Source organism: Choloepus didactylus, chromosome 10, assembly GCF_015220235.1.
Source record: "Choloepus didactylus isolate mChoDid1 chromosome 10, mChoDid1.pri, whole genome shotgun sequence".
Classification (NCBI taxonomy): Eukaryota; Metazoa; Chordata; class Mammalia; order Pilosa; family Megalonychidae; genus Choloepus; species Choloepus didactylus.
The window spans coordinates 18,443,557-18,469,954 of NC_051316.1; the positions used below are offsets into that span (position 1 = coordinate 18,443,557).

General features: G+C 43.0%; 1 pseudogene; it reads left to right on the forward strand.

Annotated features, from left to right (window-relative positions):
• LOC119545116 overlaps window positions 1-26,398 on the forward strand; it is an 80,316-nt pseudogene that overhangs the window by 19,026 nt on the left and 34,892 nt on the right.

Consider the following 26,398-nt stretch of genomic DNA (forward strand, 5'->3'; position numbering starts at 1 on the left):
AGTCTTATGCTGTATCACTCTTGCACTAATCCATATCTGAATGAAAGCTCCCTCTGCGGTTCCCAAGGGGAAATGGGGGGAAAGTGTCTTTGTTTTGAGCTTTCTCTTCCAGCTATCCACTATGCCTCCTCATTTTCCTGAATTCACTTCATGGGAATGATAGGAAGCATCTAACAACAACTTCTCCCTTTCCCCCTCCCCCTCTCCCTCCTCTTCCTCTCTCTCATCCCATGGAGACCTAAAAGGTAAAAGGACAGGTTTTATTTTATATAATATCATTCTCTCACCAATTCTGGCTAATGTTAAACTTGAATATTACATTGCCCAGGTCTGACTCTTAATGGAAACTTAAAAAGATGGAAAAATCTTGGCTTACAAAATGAATGTCTTCCTGCAGAATTGAAAATTGTGTTCTGGATGTCAGAGTGTAATATTGAATCGTTCTTTTCAGATGTAGCAGAACTAAATATTTCTGAAGCAAATCAATGCCTCTGGCACAATAAGGGGAGGTCAGTACAAATAATTGCAAAAAAAGAAAAGTATATTAATATGTTTCAGAAACATTTTTCCCCATGTCATCATAGTCTATATTTTTGAAAGTTTCGACTATGGTCAGAAAAATTAAATCAGTCTTGCTTATTGTCTCTTCTATTTCCTCCATCCATTACTTGAACTGTCCATAAATTAGTTTTGAAGCTGGATGCATCAGTCACAATGCTAGCCTCTTTAAGAAAGAGAAAATCAATCCCAGGACCTTCCAGATTCAACAGTGTTGACTCAGCACAACAAAATCATCCAGGACAAAGGTTCTCTCCATCTCTCTGTCATCCTCAACGTGTCAGCTTTAACTTCAGCAGCTTCTCTTTCGGTAGAAAGAAAGCTCTAGTCATGCTAGGCATCATATCCAAACAAAGCAATTTCTACTGGACATGAGGGACCTTCTTTTACTGCATGTTCCTTTAAAGAGGAAGGCCTCTTTAGCAGATACTTGGGGGCATCATGCAGATCCTCCCTTTGGGGATGGAGGCCCTCATTTTCCAACTCCAGAAGCATTAGCTGATGATGATGATTCACTGCTGAGTCCCTCCCTAGAATTTGCTTGTATCTGAAGGAGGCTTCCTTGCTCAACGGTATGCTCTCTGCTTTGGATCTGAGCTCTGGGGCACCCCATAATTTGACTGTTTTATGTCGGGGTACGAAGAGCGAGACCCCTTTCTTCAATTTGGAGCCTCTCAACTCCAGAGCTCTCCATCAGATTGATCATCAGTTGTAACTGCCTGAAGTTCAGCTTCCCAATCCTGCTTTCCTCATGCTACTACAGATTTTGTTCTCGAGAGCACTCCTCAATAACTGGGGTTAAGTCACAACTGGGGAGAGGTTCTGAGCTGAAGTGGTTGTGGAGTCTAAGTCAAGATGGGTCCTGAGCATGTTGGCTCAAGAAGAGCAGAATATAAAGTTGTATAAGGAAGAGTTTATTGATATAGAAATATTCTCTCATGATCCATGATCTAATACCCCGACAAAGGACCCTGAGAAATGGTGCTGACCCACTGTAGGATGTCTCTTGGAATCTTAGAACACTCAGATAATTAGAATGCCAGAACTGCCATGGCAGAAAGTGGAAGAAAGGATCGGAGAAGTGGATATGCTAGAGTGAATATGCTAAATAAGGTTGGAAAACGCACCAGGCAAATATGTTCTATGGATGAGCCCAGAAGGAAACCCATTTTCAAAGACAGTAAGGAATGCACTGGTGACAGGCCATCTTTGAGAAGCTCACAGATGGTGGTCCTCTGTAGTCTGAGGATCAGGAGAGGAAATGCTGTTACAGAACTGGGCTCCCTGGTAGCAATGGAGATAATAAGATCCAGAAATAATAGAGGCTAAGTGGTGCTCAACTATCAAAAGCAAGGTGGTTGAATGGCAGGCAGAGGGGCCTGACCTGCGGAGAGCTATGGAGATATTTATAAAACACAGTGTTCCTAGGAACAAGATAGATGAGCAGAAAATGAGCATATTGATTTATTTATTAAAAAAAAAATCATGGATGGATTAGTAAATGATTGAGGGCAGCTGCCCAATAAAAAGTCATGTTTCCTTACATGATTTTTGTATCTCAGCCAGATCTCACCTTTAGATCCATTTACTAAAGGAGAGGCCAAATTTCCATGAGGAAGGACCACATAACCACAAGTATATAAGATAATCATTTTCCTGGTTCAGGTCTTGGAAAACAGTAATCTGAGGGTGGCCAAAGCCAGCCTACTGTCTGTTTTTGTAAATAACATTGAAACACAGCCACTCCCTACCATTTATTCATTCAGTTATTATCTATGGCTGCTTTTGTGTTATGACAGCCAAGTTGAGTAGCTGTGGTAGAACTGCATATGGCCTGCAAAGCTAAAAATATTTACTATCTATCCTTATACAGAAAAAGTTTGCTGATCCCTGCTCTAGTCCTTCCAAAAAGTGACCCATGGCAATTTACTGAGTTAACTCCAAGCTGGGTAAAGAGAATTACCTAGACCTTTTAAGGACTGCTGAACACAAGATCTGAGTTGGCACTGATACCCAAGTCTGGCACATCTTCATGTCCCATCCGTAGGGCATATGGTAAGTAAATGGCCCAATTCAGTCTTATGGTGGGTCCACTGGGCCTGAAGATCCATTTGATGATCTTTCACAGGTATAATTTGAATGAATGGTTGTCAGAATCCTCATACTGAATTTTCATGGATGGCAGAATCCTCACATTAGGTCTTCAGCCTGTGGGATGAGAGCTATCTTGTTCAGGAGGCCAAGTGTAAACCCCTGAAACTACTCATCTCCCATTTTGGTTCAGATAGTAAATAAAACAATATCACATCCTGGGGAGAATGGCAGATTAGTGCCACCCTTAAAGACCCAAAGTATGCAGAAGTGATTCACCCATTTGATTCACCATTCCTTTTCCTCCAAGCATCAGATTGTTCCTCTTGGAAGACAGAGGAACATCCTAAACTCAACCAGATAGCAGCCCCAATTGAAACTGCTATGTCAGATGTGGTCTCTTTGCTGGAGCAGATTAACAGTCTCAGGCTGATGGTATACAGTTGTCATTCTGGTGAATGCATTGTTTTTCACTCCTATTGGAAGGATTATCAGAGGACTTTCCCACTTGCATGGGAAGGACAACAGTACACATATACCATCTTGCTCCATGGCTGTTTTAACGCTCTCACCCTCTGTCCAAAGGCAATTCTACCAGATAAATATCCTGCAGAACATCACAACGGTCTACTACATCAATAACATCATGTTAACTAGACTGGGTGAGCAAGAAGTGATGCATATGTTGGATATCTCAGTAAGGCACATGTGCTCCAATGGATGGAAGATAAACTCTATGAAACTTCAGGAGCCCACCACATCAGTGAAATATCTAGGGTTCCAGATAATCTAGAATATGTCAAGACATACCCTTAAAGTAGGAAAATTACTGATTCTTGCACTCTCCAGCACTAAGAAGGAAGCGCGATGTTTGATAGTCTTCTAGGCGTTCTGGTGGAAGCATATGTCATAACCAGGAATAATTTTCCAACCCATACACTGAAAGACACAAAAGGCTGCCACCTTTGAATGAAGCCCAGAACAGCAAAGGGCTCTGTTGCAAGTCCAGAATGAGGTTCAAAAGGTCTGGAACTTGTACCACACAACCCTTCAGACTGATGGTAGTAGAGATATCCATGGTGGGAAAGGACAATCCTGTGGAGTTTATGGGAAGCCACAATAAAAGAACCACAACACATATCCCTAGAATTCTAGAGCAAGGTATTGCCATTTATAGCAGAGAACTATACAACATGCAAAAACAAACCCTAAGATGCTATGCGGCCCTGGCAAGGAAAGAGTGCCTGGCCATGAGGCCAGCACTGCCCATCATGAGCTGGGTTCTGTTAATTCACTGAATCATAGGTTGGGTGGACCAAACATCAATCCATGCCAAGATTAAAGTGTTGCATATGGAATTGGGCATGAGCTGAGCCAGATAGTAAAAGTAAGCAGCATGAGCCAATAGTTCCAATTCCTATGTTTGCATCACTGTTGTATCATGCCTCTATCTCAGCTCACATCCATGGTCAAATGGGGGCTCCCTTAGGATCAGCTGTTGGAGGAGGATAAAGCGTGATACGTGAATGGGTTCCCTTGGTGTATGGGCTCAAGCCAAAAGTGGACTACTGCTACACTGCAGACCCTCTCTGGGGTAGCTCTGAAAGACACCAGTGAGAGACAATCCTCCCAAAGGTCAGAATTTTGAGCAGTTTACTTGATCATCTACCTTGTGTGGAAGAAATTGCTTGATGTAAGAATATATGTGGACTCATGGGAAATGCTGTATGGCTTGGCTTGTTGGTTAAGAGCTATGAGGAAGAAATATAAGAAGACTGGGCATAAAGGGTTCTGGGGGAAAAGATATGTGGATAGATCTATGGGAGTGGGCATCAAGTGTGAAAATCTCTGTTCACATGTTAGCACTCACCAGAGAGTGCTTATGACGTAAGAGGCAATGCACAGCTGCTTTATGACAAGTAACCCACTGGGTTGGCTTAAACAAGAATTTACTGGCTCATGGTTCTGGAGTCTAGAAATCCAAAATCAAGGTGTTGACAAGGCCATGCTTTTTCTCCCAAGTCTCTAGCATTCTGGTGCTGGCTTGCAGCAATCCCTGAGGTTCCTCGGCTTGCATCTCTGCCTCCCATTGCATGGTGATGACCTTGGTCTCCTTGTGTCTGCTCTTATAGTTTCTGCTGACTTCTGGCTCCTCTTTATAAGGCCTCCAATAATATAGATTAAGTCCCACACTGATTCAGTCTGGCCATACCTAAATTGGATCTTGGAAGGATTGGGTGAGCAGCTGCTGAGACACTTCAGGGATGAGGGTCTTGGTCACCACAGCAGGTGTGACAGCTAGACCAGCAGAAGTGCTAGCCAAGAAGGAGGAGACTCTAGAATGGATAGTGGAGGAGGGAGTTGATATGGAGCATTTGAGGCCTGGAGACAAATTGTAGTGGCTGGAACTATGGTACATTCCACTAATTTTTCTTTGCTTCTTTTCCCCAGGAAAAAGACCAACCAAAATACAGCAGAAGCCAGATGGAATAAACTCACTGCAGAGAATCAATGAATCCAAGCAGTGCAACGGTATACTATAGGGGATTCTTGGGGTACTTCCCAGAACCCACCCTTAAGGACTAAGGTTCTCTTTTCCCTGGAGGCTGGGAGGGTTGTCAGCTGTTGGCTCACAGTGGAGCTCCTCTTACACATTCTTCTCAGGCAAAGGAAGTCACAAAGCCCAGGCTATGCACCCTCCAGAGCGACAGTTCTGCTCCCTTGCTTCAATTGGTAAGCTCTGCTGAAGAGTCTAGCTTCGGATTGGCTGAGGACTTTGTTATGATTGCAATATAGCTCAATTTCTCCTTCTGCTCCATCCCGCTTTTTTCACTTCCTTACAATTGTTCCTGAGAATCCTCTCAATAAACCAACTGCACACAAATCTCTTTCTGTCTCTTGAGTTCTTTTCCAGGGAACCCAACCTAAGACATAAACTTTGCCCAGAAACATCCCCAAGGGCATGCTTTCCCGATCTTATCGGATAGAATTGGATCATATGCACATTCCTAAACCAATAGCCAAGAAGAATGGGCACCAATGGCTGGATTAAACTAATCATTTAGGGGTGGAATGTATGCTAGGGAGTCAATTGAAATGAACACCGTACTTGGGAATTTTGGAAAGTCAGTGGCAACCACGCAGGCATCTCCAGAAATGCCTCCAGGGTAGTGTCACCACAGAAGTGGAATGTACAACGTCTGCTCTTCTTGCTCGTATGTGGCATTGAGCAGGAAAATGTGCCACATGTCGTGGCGGGCACCTGCCTCCAAGCGGAACTGAGCAGCTGCTGGAGTGTTTCGTGTCTAATATAAGGTTTGCATCTGCCAGGCTCTATTTCATGCAAACCGAAGCACATGTGTGTGTGTGTGTGTATTTAGATATCCAAGTCCCCTAATCATGCTCTATAAAACAAACTTCAAATGTTTTATGATTTCCTTTAAAAAAAAACAAAAATAAAATAAAAACAGAGTAATTTGGGACTTACAGGCTTCACGCTCGATAAGAACTTTAAAATGTCAAGGTTACAAGAATACAAGGCAGGGTGGGTCTTTACTGGTCTATGATGCAGCAAGTTCCATAGTGTGTATCCTAGAACTCTAGTTTCAGAGGCTGTAATAGGAGTTTCAGAAGAATAAAAGGTGGGACTCTGTGGTCAAATATGTTCATTTAATTCTGGTTAACAAGGATAAATAGGCTTCTTTAGCACGGGTCTTCAGAGAGCCAGCTCTGAGAGCACGATCCCCGCTCCATGCACCCCCAAATCTCATATAACACATATTCTACTGCAACTGGCTACTGTGGTGACCTCAGAATACATCTCATAATGAAAGCTGGGTTCTCTTCTTATTTTGCAAGAGCCTCTGGTTCAGCGACATGCAAGCTTGTTGCAGATGGGTTATACCCATTGCAGTCCACAGTATTGTACTTTGACATATCATGATGTGATGAGAAGAATCCAGGTCCCAGATTATGCAACTATATATGAAGTCCTTCCTGTTCCAGAATGATTTTCTGTCCCAGGCGTGCATTTCTCTTGAGAATTAAAAGATTTTTCATCCAATTGGATGCCCACTGGTGTTTTGCACAAGGGAAAGGGTGAAATGTGACTGAGTCATACCAGGCATTGGGTAAGTGTGCCAACTTGGTTTTATTAACCCCTGAAAGCTGAGCTCTCATGTATCTGTGGTATTCTGTGCCCTGAATATTTGCTGGTGCCTCCATTTTCAGTTTTGTCTTGATTTCCCTTCTTGGCAGAATATGTTAAATGATTTTATTCAGTCAGGAAAATTCAGAGCAACCTGGGTGTAACTAAGAAAATCAACAACAGGTTTCTTCAAAAAGTCCTACAAATCTGGTAATGGTGTGTTTATTCATATTATCATGTGAACCCAAATAAGAAATGGGTCATTAACTGTGCAGATTATTGCAATTAAATGCAATAAAAATGGAGATATATGATGTGCAGTTTTTTTCTGGAAGTTTTTATTATTTTAATCGCCGTCTGATATTTCCTGAAACTTTTCAGGTTTGGGGGAACTCATGCAGGTTTAATGACTTAGGTGGGCAAGGGGATAGAATAAGGGAGCTTTGGAGCTGTGGGATTTTAAGAATGATGATTGGAGAGGACAGCCGAGCAGGGCACCATAGTGGACATCTGTAATCAAGTTAAAGTCCAGAGTGATCTATGAGCTTTAATGTGGAGGAAGAAAAAAAAATCTAGTTTTCCACTGAAACTGTTCAGGGAACCACTAACAGGGTAATGGAAAAAGTCCCTAAGGACACACCGCCAGTGTGGTTTTCCTCACATCTCATGACCCTGGAGAATGCACAGTGTGGTAGAATGCATAGTGGTGTCCTTCTGGGACAACACCTGAGCAGGTTATTTCTGAAAAAGGCTTAAATGGTCCTGCTTTTCTTTTTCTGAAATCTGTAACTCAGACCCCAGAGGAAGGCTCCAGTGCACCACCATCCTCTCTGTTTTCCAGCCTGGTGGGGGGACCAACACATCTAAAATCTAAACCTGCATCTAGGGATCCCACAGAGGGAGAAGAGTTACATGTTTCAGATTTCGATGTGCCGAGACCTAGTGGAGCTACTACTTTCAAAAAACAGAACAAAACAAAACAAAAAACTCAAAGTACAGGATGTCTCTCTGTGGACAGTCACTCTCCAAAAAAACATGACCTTGATGGAAACAGCCAAGAATCAAGGGCAAAATATTTTCAAGCAGACAGGCATGAGGGCCTGCAGATACATTTAAAGCAAAGGGCTGTTACAGCCCTGCCTTGTCTGGAAAATTTTCAAATTATAGTAAACAAGTGGAGGGCACGGAGCCAGGATGATTGGAAAACCAATACAGGTGTTGAATCCAGGCTGGGTTTGTAGACAGACACCCACTCCCCTGCAAAGAACCTGCCCCTTCTCCCCCGTCCCATGCATTTACAGGTAGAGAAAGACCTGACAAAAAGACAAGTTCAAAATCCATATTCCATGAGTTAGATTTCCAAAGGAACCCATGACTTCATTTAAATACTTTCCCCCCACTTCTTGTTGCCTACAAGTTTAAAAGACAGCTCTAGAATCAAAGTCCAATTAATAGCTTCACGGAATCCCATCCTGTCCTAAGATTTTACCAGACAAGATAGATATTTTTTTAATGATACCTACCTCATTGGCCTTGGGTCCAAGGGATAAACTGTGAATTCATTGTCACCGTTGAGACAAAGACACTGAACCTCAGACAATTTCAAAGGGGTGCTTCTTGATTATTGCCCCTCCAGGAGCCTGCAATACTGATGATAATTGTAATAAATACAATAATATATTTGACCATTTATTGATTACATGCTGGTACGGATTGGATTATGTCCCCCAAAGAGACATCAAGATCTCAGAAGGTGATCTTTATTTGGAAATAGATTGGTTACAGTTGGAATTAGGCAGGTTGAATGATGTCAAATTGGAGTAGCATGGACTCTAAATCCAACATGACTGGTGCCCTTATAAGAAGGGAAGTTTGGGCACAGACTGGGAGACAGAGCAGAGAAACCATCTGATGACTGAGAAAGCCACGGATTTCCAGGGAACCCCCAGAAACTGCAAGAGGCATGGAACTGATTCTTTAGGGTCTTCCAAGGAAACGTGTCCTTCCAGCACCTTGATTTTGGACTTTCAGCCTTCAGAGATGTGCGATGATAAATTTCTGTTGGATTAAGCTACCCAGTTTGTGGCCCTTTGCTACAGCAGCCCTGGGAAACCACAGCACTTGCTATGTGCCTGGTGCTGTCAATCATGTTGACATTCTATCCATTACTCATTTTGCTGAGGGTTTATTCCCTCCATGGCCCATCAGCTGTAGGGTATCTTGTTTTTTACTGTGAGGACAGCATGCTCTGCTCAGGCGGATTGACATGACGTGGCTTTGTTGAAGCCACAAGAGAAACCTGGGCTTCAGCTTCGGTTTTATACATTACATTTTCCTCTGGGCTCATATAAATTTGACAAACTTTACTTCCATTCCTTTTCAGTGTTTGGGGCATGTGAAAATCCTTTGGATGAAAGCAGGTCATGCAAATCCTGGGCTTTGAGCAACTAACTGTGCATCTTTGGAACAAGGCCATTCCCAGTGGTATGTTGTGCAATGTGGTCACTCATGCCATGGGATTGGGGGTCCAGGAGGAAGAAAATCCATCTAGAAATGTCTCTCCCAGTGACACTGCAAATACTCCACCATTTTCTTCATTTGAGCCCATAGCATGAAAGGTCTTGCTCACACTTTGGTCTTGAGTTGATGACACTTTGAAGCACTCACTGCCTCTTTCCATCCTAACAGGGAGTTGAGTAATAGCTGGGAACAGGATCTGGACCCCCAAACAGGGAACCAAGCAAAAATAGGGGTGCCAGGAACTGAGCCAGAGTGAGAAAATGAGAGATGGGTGGGCCAGGACCTTGCCCAATCAGCACTTTGGACAATACCTTTTATTGCACTTTTCAGGGATGCCCTCATTACAGGAAAAATGGCATCAAATCTCATCTTGCCTTTCAGTTTCAATTCACATCAGCAATAATGCTCTCATCTTAGAGCCTGTAGATGGCTATTGGCCCAAGGGCAGAAGAAGGAGGTAGAACTTCCATTTTGGCCCCATAAATGTTGCCAAGTCAATGTTACCGATTGCCTAGATGAACTATTGGTGCAGAATAGTCTGCACATACATCCTTGGCTGTATCTCTGCATTCACTCTGGCATTCTAAACACAGGGCCTTGTTTTCTATTTTTAAATTGTGGTAAAATACATATGACATGAAATTTACCACTTCATTTCAAAGCATACAACTCAGTGGCATTTACTAAATCCTTGATACTGTTCAACCATTGCTACTGTTTAGTTCCAGGACTTGCTCATCACCCCAAAAAGAATCCCCATACCCGTTAGCAGTCATTCACCATCTGCCCTCTCCCAGTCCCTGGAAACCACAAATCTATTTTCTGTCCCTGTGAATTTTCTTATTCTGGACATTTCATATAAATGGAATTTTGCAACGGCAGGCAAGACCTTTGTGGTTAATTGAAACAAGAAAGCAAAGTACATTATGGTCCTTATTGTGGGAATCTTTTCCCCACTCCCTGAACACAGAAGGATTTATTTTGCACCAGCATTTAACTGAACTCTTAGGACTAATCTTTACAGGCGAATCGTTGCTGTGTCAGTCACACCTCTTTGGACAAGATGTAAATTAGGGCTCATTAGGATATTGTCCTCCTGGTTAGACATGGACACTGCCAAGAATTTTCCCATCTGTGGCCTGATCTTCAAAATTGAGTCAATTTGCAGGAAGCAGTCCTTATTCTTAAAGCGCAAGTTACTCATTTTCCCTGTCTTTTCTAAACATAGTCTGACTGTAGGTGTGATTGTCTTGGAACTGGCAGCAGGTTGGCCTTCCCTCATTCAAGGAAGCCAAGCTCATGTGTCAGAACTTCCAACCTTAAGAGCGAGCTGTTCTAAAATAAGAATAAGGATATCTGTGTTCCATTCCAGGATCTGTGACTAATTTGTTTGTTAAATTTGGCCAATTGAACTTTCCTCTCTGGATTTGTACCCAGATAAGAATTAGAAAATTAGAATGTCTCAAATATTTGGCATAAAAGCCAAAGAAACACTGGTTTCTAGTTTAGGATATATGAACAAAGTTTGGCTCCAAAGTCCATTCTTAGGGACAGTAGAAATGTGTTACCTGTAGCCTCTTTCCTCCATCCTAGATCATCCACCATTTTTGCTGTTATCTCTAAGCTCCTCCATTCCTCTCTTCATCTTTTCCTCCCTCCCTCCTCCTTCACCTCAAATTCTCCTTTGCCATTTCCTTCATTTGAGTCCAGAAAATGAAAAGTTTTGTTCATGCTTTGGTCTTGAGGAGGTGAATCTTGAATCACTCACCATCTCTTTCCCTCCTTCCTTCCTTCCTTCCTTCCACCAACATATTTTATGTGCACGCCTTATGCGTGGCATCAGAGAAACAAAGATAAAAGGTCTTGTTTTTGTCCTCATGGAGTTCATTACTTTGTTAGGAAATCTCAATTTGATAAGTGAACTATGATGAAGGCTATGGTAGCAGTGTGTGCAGGGAATTGTGGGAGCATAGAAGAAGACCAACTATCACAAGACTTGTGGGACTTTTGGGCAGGGAGTGTATCATACAGCTTTCCTCAGGTGGGGCTGGTGGATTTAATTTTCAAAGGCTGAAGAGGAGTTGGATGGGTGAAGGGCAAAGAGGAGGTTAGGGTGTTCCAAGCCTAAGAGACAGAATGTGCAAAGGCACAGACCACAGAATCATGCATTTGGGAAATGCCAATGGTTCTTTATGCCTGGAGCTTAGGGTTTGGATGGATGGTGGAGGAAAGTGGAGTTGCAGAGCCATGCAGAAGCCATGACTCAAAGGGCCTTATTTCTTCCACTAAGAAGTCTGGACTTCGTGGTAAAGGAAATGGGGGCCGCTGAATGCCTTTAAGAGGAGAAAGGCATGGCCGATGTTATGTTTAGAGAATCTGGGGTCTGTTAGGAGGCTCTTGTAGCAATAATGACAGGAAATGATTGTTCCCAGATGGTTCTGATATGTTCTGAACTCAGAACCAATCTCAGGCAGTTCTGATAGGAGACATTTAGGAAGTAGAATCTACTGACCCATAAGTCATTGTTTTATAGCATTTGTAATTGTCCCCTAGCTTTCTTTGTGCAGATAGCACATGCCCTCCTTTTTAAAATTTATGGGGCTCACTATACTCACAAGATGATGTATACAAAAGTGCTGAACACAGCATCAGACCCAAAGTAGAAATCAATTTAAATAATTCAATATAATTAGCTGAGTGCCTATTATTCATCATGCCCTTTACCTATATGATTTCCAAATCTCAAGTTCATCCTGAAAGACAGCTACATCATCTTTATTTTACAGGAGAGGAAGTAGAGTCCAAAAGAATGTAACTGCCCAGCTAGTCAGCGGTGGGCTGGGATTTGAATCTGGAACTGTATCTAAAGTTTATAGTTTTGAAAGAGAAGTGCTGGTAGGAAAATATGACCCATAGTCTGTTAACATTTCTTCTAGTGAGAACATGTGTCTTGCCTTCAAGTTATCATCTAAGTCAATCTGAGATATTCTATTTTTCTTCCTTATAAACCTCAAATGATTGAAATGGGGCTGAGATCATGTAGATAAGAGTCAATGTCAATCTCTTAGTTACAAATGTCAAAGGGCAGATTCCACTGCTTTCCTTGACCATCCTATATTTCTGCAAGTCCTCCAATATCTCCACCCACCCATAACTCTGTCCATGAAACACAACCCATGAATATCATCCATTAAATCCATTATGAAATCAGATAATGATTTTTTCCTTGCTAAACGATTCTCCATGAATCAGCATCCACTTAGAGGAGATTCAGTTCAGTGTGAAACTGGTGGGCTTGAAAATGAAGCAAAGAACTCTGGAAGGGCTGCTCAAGGGTGTGTGCAGTGAACTCATGGCTCTACTAGCCCACACTTTTGAACAGAAGTCAGAGGAAGGCAGTTTTGGCATCCAGGATGTATTTTAGTAGTTTATAAATGAAACGAATGAGCTTTGTGAGCTAACCCTTTCCGTGTCTTGCAAATCACAACTGATTTTATTTGCTTTGTCGTGAAGAGTTCCTTCAGCCAGTACACAGCCGACTGAAGGTGCCAGATTTGCATTGCATATGGCAGTCTCTGCAAATGCCACTCTGGACTTGAAGTTTTAGTGAGTTTTTAAGATGTTCTTACTAAAATTGAACCAATAACAGTTGAGCAAGCACGCATACATCTGTAGCCTAAAACTATTTTTGGAAAGCAGCTGTTAATGAAACTCCACAGATGCCCCTTGCAGAGCAGGCAGGAACCCAGCTGCTGCTGGTGACTAAACCACACCACATGTGCCCCTGTGGACCTGTGCTTGGCTGCCAGGGTGTCCCAGTCGTAGCTGCTTACCTAAGGGCCACAAGCTCATGGAGAGGGGATTGCTGGAGGGCTGGGCCTAACATGAGAAGAGGAGAGATGGGGGAGAGGGCAACTCCAGTATGTGAACTTTCAAACCAAAAAACACACAGAAAAAATTCATCCTCAGCTCTTTCATTGTGAGTTTCTTTGTCTTTGAGACCAAAGAAATGGAACCAGCCTGTATTTAGCACTGCAAACCCACAGCTGTCTCACAATTAAAGATCCCTCGTGGATACATGGATGGAGAGAACTCCACAAGGGCTTGCTGAGTGCTTGCTCTGTTGGGACATCTCTCGTTTGCTGGAGGATACAGTCCTTTCAACTCTGGCACCCCAGGCTTGCTTGTGGCTACAACTGTGGGTCTGGGTCAGTGGTCCCTTGACCAGAAAGGTTGTCCTTTAAGCTGCTTATTTTTTCAAGCAGCTCAGCAAAATGTTTCTGGTGACAGTTTCAGTTGTGCATTATTTTATGCTCTGCTTTGAAATAAGAAAACTGAATTTAGCTAAGCTCTTTCTCTTCCTCTGTACAACAAATGAAAGCAACTGTATGTGACCCTGGGCAATAAAATCTTACTAATGCTTCCACATGCACTTTTTTTTTTTCAATAACAGAATAACTCTATGTGAATTAGTCAAGAGCACTGAAAGGCCCCAGGCATATTATGGTATGGTACCACAAATGGCTGAAACCATCAGCTGGTATTTTTTACCCATTAAATTCTTGGGTCTGACCAAGTCAAAAAATTGTTTAAAGAAGAGCCCCATGCAGCGTTATTGCTCCCCGCAGTTTTAAGGCACCCTTCCCAACCCCCTGAGGGGGCCTGCAGGGGCTGTTCCACATGCTAGCCTGGTCTGTAGCCAACTGTAGGGCAAGATGAACCTGGAGTGTGTTCCAAGACCATGTGAGCAGGCTAGCCTGGTGTTCCAGTTTGCTAATGCTGCCGTTATGCAAAATACCAGAAATGGATTGGCTTTTATAAAGTGGGTTTATTTGGTTACAAATTTACAGTTCTACAGCCATAAAAGTGTCTAAACCAAGGCATCAACAATAGGGTACCTTCACTGAAGAAAGGCCTTTGGCATCGGGGAAAACCTCTGTTAGCTCAGAAGGCATGTGGCTGGTGTCTGCTCCGGGGTTCTGGTTTCAAAATGGCTTTCTCCAAAATGTCTCTAGGTTTGTCTCTCTTAGCTTCTCCGGAGCAAACTCTGAGCTAGCATCTCAAAGCATCAGCCAAGCATCTCTGAGCTAAGCCAGTGATTGTCTTGGTCTGGCCAGTGTTTTTAAAGAACTCCAGTAAACTAATCAAGACCCACCTTGAATGGGTGGGGACACACCTCCATGGAAATAATCTAATCAACAGGTCACACCCTGATCAAAGGTGTCACTCACAGTTGGGTGAGTCACATCTCCATGGAAACACTCAATCAAAAGTTTCCAGCCTAATCAATACTAATATGTCTGCCCCCACAAGATTGCATTAAAGAACATGACATTTTGGGGGACATAATACATCCAAACCAGCACACCTGGGTAGGGCCAACCAGGGACATGCCAGCAGACACAGTGACGTGGAAACAAAGGAAAGTAGGCACCACCAGTGTTGAAAAGCCAAGCCTGGTGCTTCTCACCTGGTTTCCCAGTGACTCACAAAGGGCTGTTGGAAGCCGAACCTGGGTGGCCCATGGACCCTGGTTCCTCATGAAACCTGCAACCCTGCAACTCTGCAACTCTGCAGATCAGTGAGCCCCTGGGAGTCCCAAATGGGTCCTTGTAGAGGTCACAGCCAGCAAGTGGGACCTAAGGAAGATGGGGGAGATAGGGGGGATGTAGAGGGGTCCCCTGCTCCTTGCCTGCACCCAACCCCCTCTGGGCACACCCTCCCTACAGACCAGGCCTGGATCCTCCTGGGCCCAGGTCCCCTGTTTTCTTCTCTTCATCCCTTCAGTCCAAGGTGTGGTGTTGGCTTCCTGCTGTTGCTGGTTTCTGGGGGCCTCAACCTCCCTGGCTTGTCCCCTTAGCCTTTGCTACCCTGTAAGGAATCCTGTCCTTAACATCTCTGTGCTTGAACCATCTGGGGTGAATTCTGTTCCTGCTGGAAACCTGACATGGAGTCTAAACTAAAGGTCAGAGAGCTGTGTTTGTAATGTTGTCTGGGAATGAAAATAATTAAGATGATGCATATATGGTATATGCTGTATTTATGATATTTCCAAGAAATCTGGTCTGGTAGGTGGAATTAGGGTCCCCAGAGAAAAAACACATTCTTAATCTTAATCCACTCCTATGGGTGTGAAGCCATTGTAGATAGGACTTTTTAAAGATGTTATTTTAAGTTTAGGTGTGGCCAACTGAATGAGGTTACTGGAGGCTTTATGAAGAGAACATGATGTGGAGGTTCCAGAGCTAGACATCAGTGGAAGCTGGAAGAGAAAGGAGAGGACCTCGCCATGTGTTAGGAAAGCCAAGGGACCCAAGGATTGTTGGCAGCCAGAACGCCACTGACCCACGTGAGCCTTCCAGCCTCTGAAATGGTGAACCAGTATGTTCCTGTGGTTAAGCCAACCCATCGTGTGGGATTTGTCATAGCAGTCAGGAAACTAAGAGAGCTGAGAAATGGATGGGGATGGATGGAGGGATTCTGCCACATACCTGTGTACCTTGAAACCAATTACCCAGAATAATTCATAAACAATTGCATGGATACAGGTGTTAAATTTCTAAAACGCTGTGCTGTGTCATGGCCTAGCACATTGGTCCTCTCTCTCTTGCCTTAAAACTTGCTTTTTTCTCCCTCCACCAGCCATCCCAGCCCCTGTCCATTACACATCAGCTTCAAATAAAGACCAGTGTCAGCTACAAGGCTCCTCATGTCCCTAAAATGTCATCTGCCTTGTGACACTTGAAATAGCCTCACTTTCCACAGTTTGAGATATGGCTCCAAATGAATATCCCCTTGAGAGGTAAAGCCTGGTTTTAAGTAAGGCAGAATAAATGATTAATATTTGACTCTTTGGAACTCAACGATGGAGAAAATTCAAAGCTTCTGGGTGCCGGGAGGTTAAAATATAAGGAAGCATTTTAGGAGATAAAAGGGAGCCCAGCAATGGGGGAGACTGGTTTCAATGAAGATCAAGTTTGCATTTCTCTAACTTCTATCAAGGGTAAAGGCTGCAGTCAGATGTGTGGGGTGGGTGGCAGGGGAGGGGAGCTGGCTTTGCTATGACACCTGGGTGAGGTAACAATCCCAAGCTGTCTGTTAGTCCAGTAGCCACCGTTGACACCGGGGTAACCCAAAACACTGGATAGATACACTTATTGCAACTACATGCCCATTGTAGTATCAATTCATCTGAAATCTCTGGGCCACTCCAGATTCCTGAATGAGCTGTATATCCATTACATCTCTGGTTTGCACAATGTTTCTTCTAGCAAGGACCATTGGCTAAGTGAGATTTGTGTATTTATATAGACAAAATGATTGCAATGACACACACATCATAGGAGGGAGAATACGAAACAACTTCAATGAGAATTCATCTAGAATAAAAATATTGCCAATTATCATAACTAAGTGATCTCATGTGGTTACCAAGTACCCCCTGATAGGATGTGATGAGAAGGGCACCTCTCCTGGTGTCATTTCTACTAAAAGCCTATATGCACAATCTAATCATGAGAAAAATATCAAAATATCAGACAGCTACAAAGACCAATACTTCCCCAAACTTTCAAGGTCATGAAAAACAAAGACAAACTAACATTGCCACAGACTCAAGGAGACTAAGGAGACACGACAACTGAACACAATGGGATATTCTGGATTGGATCCTGGAACACAGCCAGGACATTAGTGGAAAAGCTGATAAAATATTAACAAAGCCTGGGGTTTAATTAATTGTAATGTCTCAATCAATGCTGATCTCTAAGTTTTCACAAATACACCACAGTGATGTAAGATGATAACATCAGGGCAAACTGAAACTGAGTGAGGGCTTCACGGGAAATCCTCGTGCTATCCTTGCAACTTTTGTATAAATCTAAAAGGATTCCAAAATAAAAAGCTTATTTTAATAATAATAGTGCCAATGAGGTGGAGGCAACAGGAATAGAACAACCAATTAGAGGAAAGGATTTCCAATAGCCCTTTTGCAATTATTGATAATCAGACATACATTCAACCTGCAGAGAAGATGTGTGTATTAATTTTCTTTTGCTGTGAATAAATTACCGCAAACTCAGTGGCTTAAAACAACATACATCTATTATCTCATAGTTTCTGTGGGTCAAGAGTGAAGGCTGGGTCCTCTGTTCAGGATTTCGCAAAGCTAAAGTTGAGTTGTCTGCTGGGCTGCGTTCCTTTCTGCTGTGTTTTTTTTCCCCCAAGATAATCATCCATATAAAGTTTGTTGTTTAGGCACAGATCCTGTTACATAAATCATTATTATTATCACCATCATTGCCATTATCATTCCTGGGGATGTCTGTGTTGTTCTTTCATATTTTTTGTTTGTCTGTTTGTTTCTTACATGAAACATTTTTTTGTTTTTAACTTTATATTTTGAAATATTTTCTAACTTGTGGGAGACTTACAAAAATAACACAAGTGCCATACAGAGAACTCCAACATATCCCTTTCCCCCTAGATACCCAGATACACCAATTTGAACATTTTGCCACATTTGCCATGTCATTCTGTCTGTCTCTCTGTCCATCCATTCATCCATCCATCCATCCACCCACCTACCCACCCATTTTCTTTCTATCTATCTATCTTATCATCTATCTATCCATTTTCTGAACACTTGAGTGTAGGTTGCATGTATCAGGCTCCTTGAACACTTAATACCGCCATGTACAATTCCTAAGAACAAAGATATTTACTTATGTAACAACCCTGATTGCAGTTACCAAGTTCAAGAAATTTAACATTGATGGTCAAGCTTACAGTCTATAGTTCAAATTTTTATATGTCCTAATAATGTCCCTTTGGGCCTTTTCTCCTCCATTATTAGATCCCACCCAGGATTAAGAATTGCATTTAATTGTCACTGCCTCTTTAGTTGCTCTTTCTTGTTTTAAATTGGGGGAACACATATACAACTTAAACTTTCCTATCTCACCCCCTCCTTGGCATCCTCTTTGGAGCTCACATGGTGGCTGGCAGAATTTAGTTCCTTGTGATGGTAGGACTGAGGTCCCCATTTTCTTGCTGGCTCTTGGCTGGGGGCCATTCTTAGCTCTTAGAGGCCACTGTAGCTCCTGTCACGTACCCCCTCCCCATTGTCACTCACAAGTTTCCAAGCTCTCTTCCTTTGGAAAAGGCAGTCTTCCTAAAGGATCATCTCATTAGGTCAGGTTCACTCAGATAAGCTCCCTTTTGACCACCTCTAAGTCTACCAGTTAGTAATCACAGAGTGATAATTTGCCATATCCACAGGTTCTCCTCTCAGTCCAGGGGAGGAGATTATACAGGGTGTGCACACGAAAGGACAGGAATCTTGGAGTTCCTCTTAGAATTCTGCCTACCATCATCTATTTTTCTTATAACCATGTAACATAAAGAATTAACCCCAACCAAATGAAGGCCCTATTGCCTAGTGGTTTAATCTCCAGCTCTAGAGTCACCCAGCTTCTGCAGGTATTACTGGGCTACCAAAACAAGTTACTTAAACTCCCTGGGATTCCCTGCCTATATGACAATAATTATTCTGATTTCATGGGGTTGTAGAGAGGATTTCCTGAGCTAATCCATGCAAAGCATTTTGTTTGGTGCTTGGCCCATGGTGAGTCCAAGTGAGAGAGCATCTCTCCTAAGTGTTATTTCTACAGCATGACTGCAGGGCCACAGCAGCCTCTTGTGCTTGCAAATACCACCAAGCTGTTGTCAAAACCAAGTATTGGAAAGGAGCCAAGGACTTTTAGAGAGCTCGTGATGGGAATTCTGCAAAGCAGGTCCAAACCTGCACAAGGGACAAGCTGTACACAATATTCAAGAACCCAACAGCCCCTTGGCTGTGGCCAAATCCTCACCACAGGCTGGGTGGAGCAGAGCTATTGGCCAGTATGGCAGAGGCAACCCACTCATGTGAGGCTGCTAACGTCCCCACTGGTTGCTTTATGCTCTTAAAAAGAACAAGCCGTGCCATGCCTCTCCTGAGGTCTTAAGTACTGACAACTTGCTTACGGGTTTCCGGGTTCTACTCTTGTTTCTGATACGGTTCCCCTTTTGTGGTCCCACTTGAGTTACTTAAACTGTTTTCCTTCTGGAATACAAGTTACATCAGCTCAATTCCCTTTGGGGCCCCATGCAAGTTACTTAAAGCCTTTGCTTCAAGTCAATCAAAACAGACTCTGCTTGGGAGGACATTCATTAGCAAATGCTTACCCAGCACCTTCTGATGTTAATTATTGTTATTGGGAGGCCTTCATTAAGAAGGCTGAGAACTATGTTGCAAGAGGCGGTGTTTATTAAAATGCAGATTGTCCCATGCCACCCTCTCTCCTTCAAACTTTGGAAAGGAAAGAGAATGATGGAGTACATGTTTATTTCCAGACAACTTTCCCACCGACCCACTCCCAGGCCTTGCAGCTGAAGTCTCAGAGTACTGTGCATTGTTTGGCAATTGAAACTTGCACTTCAATCTACGTTTGGAAAAGAAATATCAGTGAAGATGGCTTTCAGAGAGTCTAGCCCTGCCCTACCCAACAAGGCCACCCCTGGCCCTTGTGGCAACCGGACCCTCGAAATGTGACTGGTCTGAATCACGATGTGCTTTGAATATAAAATACACACCAGATTCTGAAGATGTAGTACGGGGAAAAAAAGAACAAAAAATAACCCATTAATATTTTGGTTACTCTGATTACATGTTGAAATGATAATAGTTTGGATCTATTGGGTAGAATAAAACAGAGTTTTTTTTTTTTCACTTTTTAAACATGGCTTCCAGAAAATGTCCAGTTCCGGTTCTCTTGCTTTTGGTCAATACCTTGGGCTGAATGAAAGCCCTTTGCACTGTTGCTCAGAACAACTTCCTCTCGGGGCACTGTGCTTCTAATTCTGCTTCTTCCCATGCCTTCAGCCCAGTTGGATCAGAGTGATCTGGCTGTCTTGGTATTGGTATCCCCTGTTCCAGGTCCTTCCTTGCCACCCCTCTGAGCCCTGGCTTCCAACACACACCAGGCTCTGAATACCCTTGAGCCATTGCATGTGTAGCTCCTGCTGCATGCAATGCCCTCCAGCGTCATCGTTCCTCCCCCTCCCACAACCCCTTTTGCAGCTGTCCTCTTCTGTGCTGCCCTCCCTGACACCCTGCAGATTTGGGGTTTCCCAGCTCTGAGCTCTTCCTGGGCCTTGCATACATTTTATTACACCCCGTGTTGAAATGATCTGTTTACGTGTCCATCTCCTCACTGGACCGCGAGCTCCTGGAGGGTCGGAAATCCCATCTTTTGATCTCAGTATCCATGGCACTCAGTAAATGTTTGTCAAATGCACAGAGAAGTCAAGAGTCAGAGGGTAAATAGCCCATGGCTGTTCGCGCTACGTGCCTTCTCCGGACTGCACCATGGTTGTGCGGCTGCAGGCTTTATTTTTATTTTTGTTTATTGTGTTTTTATTTTAAGATTGTGAATAAAAACGAATAGTGTTGTAGGGAATAAATCCTGTGGCAATCCCCTGGAGTCAGAGGAATGGACGGTGCTCTCTTCCTTTTGCAGCTATGTAGCCACGCCCGGGGACCCCCAACCATAGCCCCCTGCTATGGGTGGAATGCTTGGTCTGTATTGGTGGAACGTGCACATGGAGGGAGGCCACAACCTACCAATTAAGGCACCTGCTGGGACAGTGATCTTGCTAACATAGAGTTTAGGGTGATTGGCTGTTTGTCTGCTTTCATAGAAGATAAAAATCTCCTCTGTTCTGTCAGGCAGGTCAGTGTTTGTGTGATTTAGATTGCAAGCTTGTTTGGGGTTGTCGAGGCCATGTTGCTTCATACACACTGACTTGCCCTGACACATGCGGCCCCCGTGGAAGGCCCTGTTGGCTCCTGGAACCGGCTTTGGCCTGATTTGCCCTCCCTCTGCTGGATCCTTGAGTGACCCCTGGCCACGTTCCCGTGACAGCGTGCTGATTCGGACAGGCTGCATTGTTCCAAGAACACCTTCCTTCAAGAAAACTCAATATCCAGAAAGCTTACTTTAAGGAACATGCATTGGTTGGAGTGAGGCTTTAAAGGGTTGACCAATACTATCCAATTTAAAAATAATCCTTGATTTATACTTTGATATACTCTTAGCTTTTTAGAATACATGTTTTGATCAGTGGACACCCTGCTTTTCTTTGGTTAGAAGAGCAATAAAACTGTGCCTGTCTGAAAAAAACACACACACACAAAAACCAGACTCATGCAAAGAAATCTACTAACTCACCTACCCACAAACCTACAGAGAATCCACCAACAGCTGCAAAGCTCAAAAGGATCCATTGAGAGGAATAGGCATTCTTCTGGAAGACTCCTATGGATAAGCAGTGGGGCCTGTGCATCCTCGTTCGTTCACTTTCTGGTTTGGGGAGGTCGTGCTTCCTTTGCTGGGAACTGGCCTGCTCAGCCACCCCACCTCGCTTTTGGTTACTGCTCCAGTTTGCTAATGCTGCTGGAATGTAAAACACCAGAGATGGATTGGCTTTTGTAAAAAGGGGTTTATTTGGTTACACGGTTACAGTCTTAAGGCCATAAAGTATCCAAGGTAACTCATCAACAATCGGGTACCTTCACTGGAGGAAGTCCATTGGTGTCCAGAAAACCTCTGTTAGCTGGGAAGGCACGTGGCTGGCATCTGCTTGCTCCCAGGTTGTGTTTCAAAATGGTGTTCTCCAAAATGTTTTCATCAGCTTCCAATGGCCGTCTTCAAAATGTCTCTGTAAGCTGCAGCTAACTCTCTCAGCTCCTCTGCATTCTTCAAAGTGTCCCTCTTGGCTGTAGCAAGCCTCTGGGCCTGTGTAGCTTTTTAAAGTACTCCAGTGATACAGTTAACACCCACTCTGGATGGGTGGGGTAGCACCTCCATGGAAATTATTCAATCAAACGTTTCACTCACAGTTGATTGAGTCACATCTCCATGGAAACACTCAATCAAAGGATTCCAATCTAATCAACAGTAAATACATCTGCCCCCACAACATTGCATCAAAGAACATGGCGTTTTGGGTGACATAATACATTCAAACTGGCACAGTTACCCAACGCCATCTTGAATTTCTCCATCATGGAGGCACGCCCCCAGGACTGGTTTGAGGTTGGTTTTTGTCCTGTTAGAACCAGGTTAGAAATGTTGAGATACACCTTCTTTTCCTCTGTGGAGCATTGGTTGCTGTCGTGTGATATGTTGGGCCATTTGGCAGCGAGTTCCAAGGCCACCATCCAACCAGCCCTCATTAGCGCTGAGCGCAAGGCAGCTACCCTGGTAGACTAATGAGAACCCTGGCTGGTCCAGCAAACAGGAACCCACTCCTCCACCAGCTGGCTTCTTTAAGTGAGGTGCCAATGCTGAGAAGATCCAGTCATCGGAATGTCAACAATCGTCCTCTGTTCTCACCCTTCTCCAGGAAGGTCTAGTTTAAAGCACAGGTCACTCTTGGTAAGCCTGCACCTGTTATCCACACTGGTCACTTCCTTGTGAGTTCATATAACTCAGGCCTCCCAGGTTTTTCTTGTCTTCTGTGGTGCCTCTTTTTAAAATTCAAGTACTTCCTCTGGGTTAACCAAGTATTGATGAGTAGAGTCAGAAACTCAGATCATATAGGGGCTGTAGAAACAGTCCTGGGGTGAAAATTGGTGGTCAGGTTCTTGAAACCTCTTTGCCCTCAGTTTTCTGAATCTCCTTCCACCTCCCTCCTTGGGCCTCGGTTTAATCATCTGTAAAATGAGCACATGGACCTTTATATTCTGTAAGGCCCAGCCACTCGAATAGTCTAGAAACCTATGAACAAATGAAGTAGTTGGCCTCATCAGTTTTCAAAGATCTGGCCTTCTGCCAACTTTGTATGCCTAGAAAACCATTCACACTCCTTGGATAAAAAGGTGAATAAAATGGAATCAAGAAAACTTACCTCTTGGATATACTGAATTAATAAAATATTTCATTAAAATTAAAAAAGAAAGAAAGAAAACCTTCCTTCTTTCATAGTCTATTAGTCAACAGCTACCCAAACATGTCCTGTGCTCAATTCTTACAATTTGAAATACTATATCCCAGGAGATAACATAATATCTGTCATGTTTTGATTATGGCAGAAAATGCATTTTAAACAGGAAGACATTCTTCAGGCTTATGTCTTTGTGACATCCAAGAACCCAGCTGAACAGGGTGCAGTTCAGACAGGCAACCTGCTGCTTTGACTTGGTAAATCCGAACAACTTGCCTGATTTTTCCTCCAGTAATTTAACCAAATAGATTGTTGTCAAAATAAATGGTCCACGTGAAGGTGCTCTTCAGAGTTCAACACAGGCTTTGTTTTGGTTTTCAATTCTGGATAGAGATAGATACTTTCACTATTTCTGGTTTTACCATGGCAATTGTCAATTTTGGGGGGAGGTTAAAATACATCATGTTTGCAGTGTAATTTTTAAGATTAACTGTAATTAATGATATTCACAACACACACTATTTGCATCACTGCAGAATCACTGTAGATTACTCAATGAGGGGCCAGGATTTGTATTTGCTGATAAGGATCCTACCAGCTGAGGAAATAAAGCAATTTGCTCAAGGACACACAGCTTGCAGGCTCAGGACCATGGCCAAGGTGTTCAGACTTTCCTCTGTTGCTCCATTATGCCATATGTCTTTAAAATCTACATTTGTAACAGTTTTTAAATGTCAACTCAAATAGGCATGTTGAAATAAATAATGCAGTTCTCTAAATATAGGAAGCAGAAAATTTAATAACATAGTTATCAAGAAGATTTTTATTTTTGAATTATAATTGAAGAAAGATTGTTGGTGGTATTCCACAATCTGTACCAATAATAGTTTCATTGCCTTAGATTTTGGTAGGTCGGTTATGGTCGTTTATTTATTTAAAAACAACCTTCGCATTTTAAGAAAATCCCCTCTAAGAGTTATGACATATATTTGACATGCCTGTAATTAATTATAAAGATCAAGGATTTCTAAGATTCACCCTTGAGAACCATGCATTACAAAGGATGGCCTTCATATGTCTTTTCTTTGCTGAAAAATCCTATGTATCTATTATTTCCCTACTAGTTGCTTTAAAATTCAACTAAACTCCCACCTCCCGATTTTAATGGAGGTTGACTTTCATCTGCAAGGATTAACTTTGCTTTTGCAATACAAGATGTCATCTGTTAGAAAGGACCCAGTTAAGCCCATAGATCTTGTTGAGATACAGATCGATACTTGCTTCCCAAGTATAAATTACATTTCTCTCATTATAGTGTTAGTTTATAACTTGGGTGTTCTCTTTTGCCCCTTAATTTTATTATTATTGAATATCTCTTATCTGGTGTCTTCTAGGTCAGTGGTTTTAGTTGAGCTTCAGAGAAAGAATGAAGGACAGCGTGTAAGGTGCTTACCAACCTAGCCGAAACAGAAGGGGCAGGACCCAGAATTTCAAGCAGTTCCATGTTGAAGAGTTGATTATTCCTCACCTGTACACCATCAGACGAGGCAGGGAGAGGAGCTGGGAGCTCTCTGCCCAAAGTCTAGATTCCAAGCATTTTGCAGAGCAAGTAAGTCCACATTAGTAATAAAGGGCACTCTTGCATATGGCACAAGAAGATGAATTTAATAATAGATTTTGAATAAAAAGATACACAAGAGACGCATCTAAAATGTAGATGAGATCTGCCAGACACAATTATCATTTTAGACTACCAGGTCTGCAGCAGATGACTCAGAAGGCAGTGCTTAACTTGGTGCCATTAAGGAAACTGGATCAAAAATGATCAACTACTAGAGGAAAAAAATACATATGCACACACACGCACACACACACATGCAAAACCACACTCATATCCACACACATTTATACACACGTACATGGGTCCGCACAAAGACTCACATAAACACTTTTACACATACACATTCATACACAGAGCCTGAGCTCTGTTGCATTTTAATAAATAGCAGAGCCATGGAGTCCTTCAGCCTATTTGTTAAAAATCAAGCTGCACATGCACTGTTTATCCATGGGGACAATAAACATATCGGGTTCACTTGGCCTGCACTGAGCCAGCGGTCTACTTTTTTTAATTTGCCATCATGACCCAAAACTCCTTTGCTCCTTTAGGAAGATGGTTGACTCCGACATACAGAATAAACTAGGATGTATCTCCTGGTGCTGGTTCACTCTTCCTGCCTGCTTGCCTCACCAGAACTCCCACCAGCATCATGGTGCATGGAATTTTCACAGCCAACATGCTATTTTGTTAAATGTCTTTTGTGAACCCCTGAGAGTAACCTTGGAGCTGACAGGAGATGCACAAAGAGAATGTCACTGATGAGGAATAAAAATGGACAAACACATCAGGTGCTCAAAAGAATTTTGCTGATGCTAGAATATTTGTCCCATACCAAACTGATTTGTGGAGACAATGTTCAAATCTGGGGGATGGTGGATGATGGACAGAGGGGCTCAAACAGAGCCAGGAGAGTGTCTGCAGGAGTGGGGGTTGTCAGGGAGAGCTCCTGGGTGCCAAGAGGGGATTTGCCATGTCATCTGCTGGGGACAGTGATTCCATACACTTACAGGGCTAAGTTACAGGGCTGTGAAGAGGAAAAATGAGGGGCTGGGGCTTCTCTCACCTTCTCCCCTTTCTCTCTCTCTCTCTGGTTTCAGAAGGCAGCAGAGCCCAGAGCATCTTACATAAAGCAGAATCAGGCTGGAAGGTTGTGGGAGCTGTTGTTTATCTCTGGGTCACCTTGAGCAAGTCATTCAGTATCTCCATTTTCTACCCCCACATCTGCAAAGGGTGGGCAGATGCCTCTCTCTGATTAAGAGAGAACCAAAAAAAAAAAAAACTGCTGCCTAACCATTCATCTATTCAGTCTTTATGTTAGCTTTTTTTCCTCCTCCTTCTTTCAGTGATGCTTGAACTCAAACTAACCTCAGCAAAGCCCCGCAGTGGAACATGGCTCTCTATTTAATCTGACCATGTGGGGTATAATAATAGGAACATACAAAGTGTGACTTGATGTCTTTAAGTAAATTTTA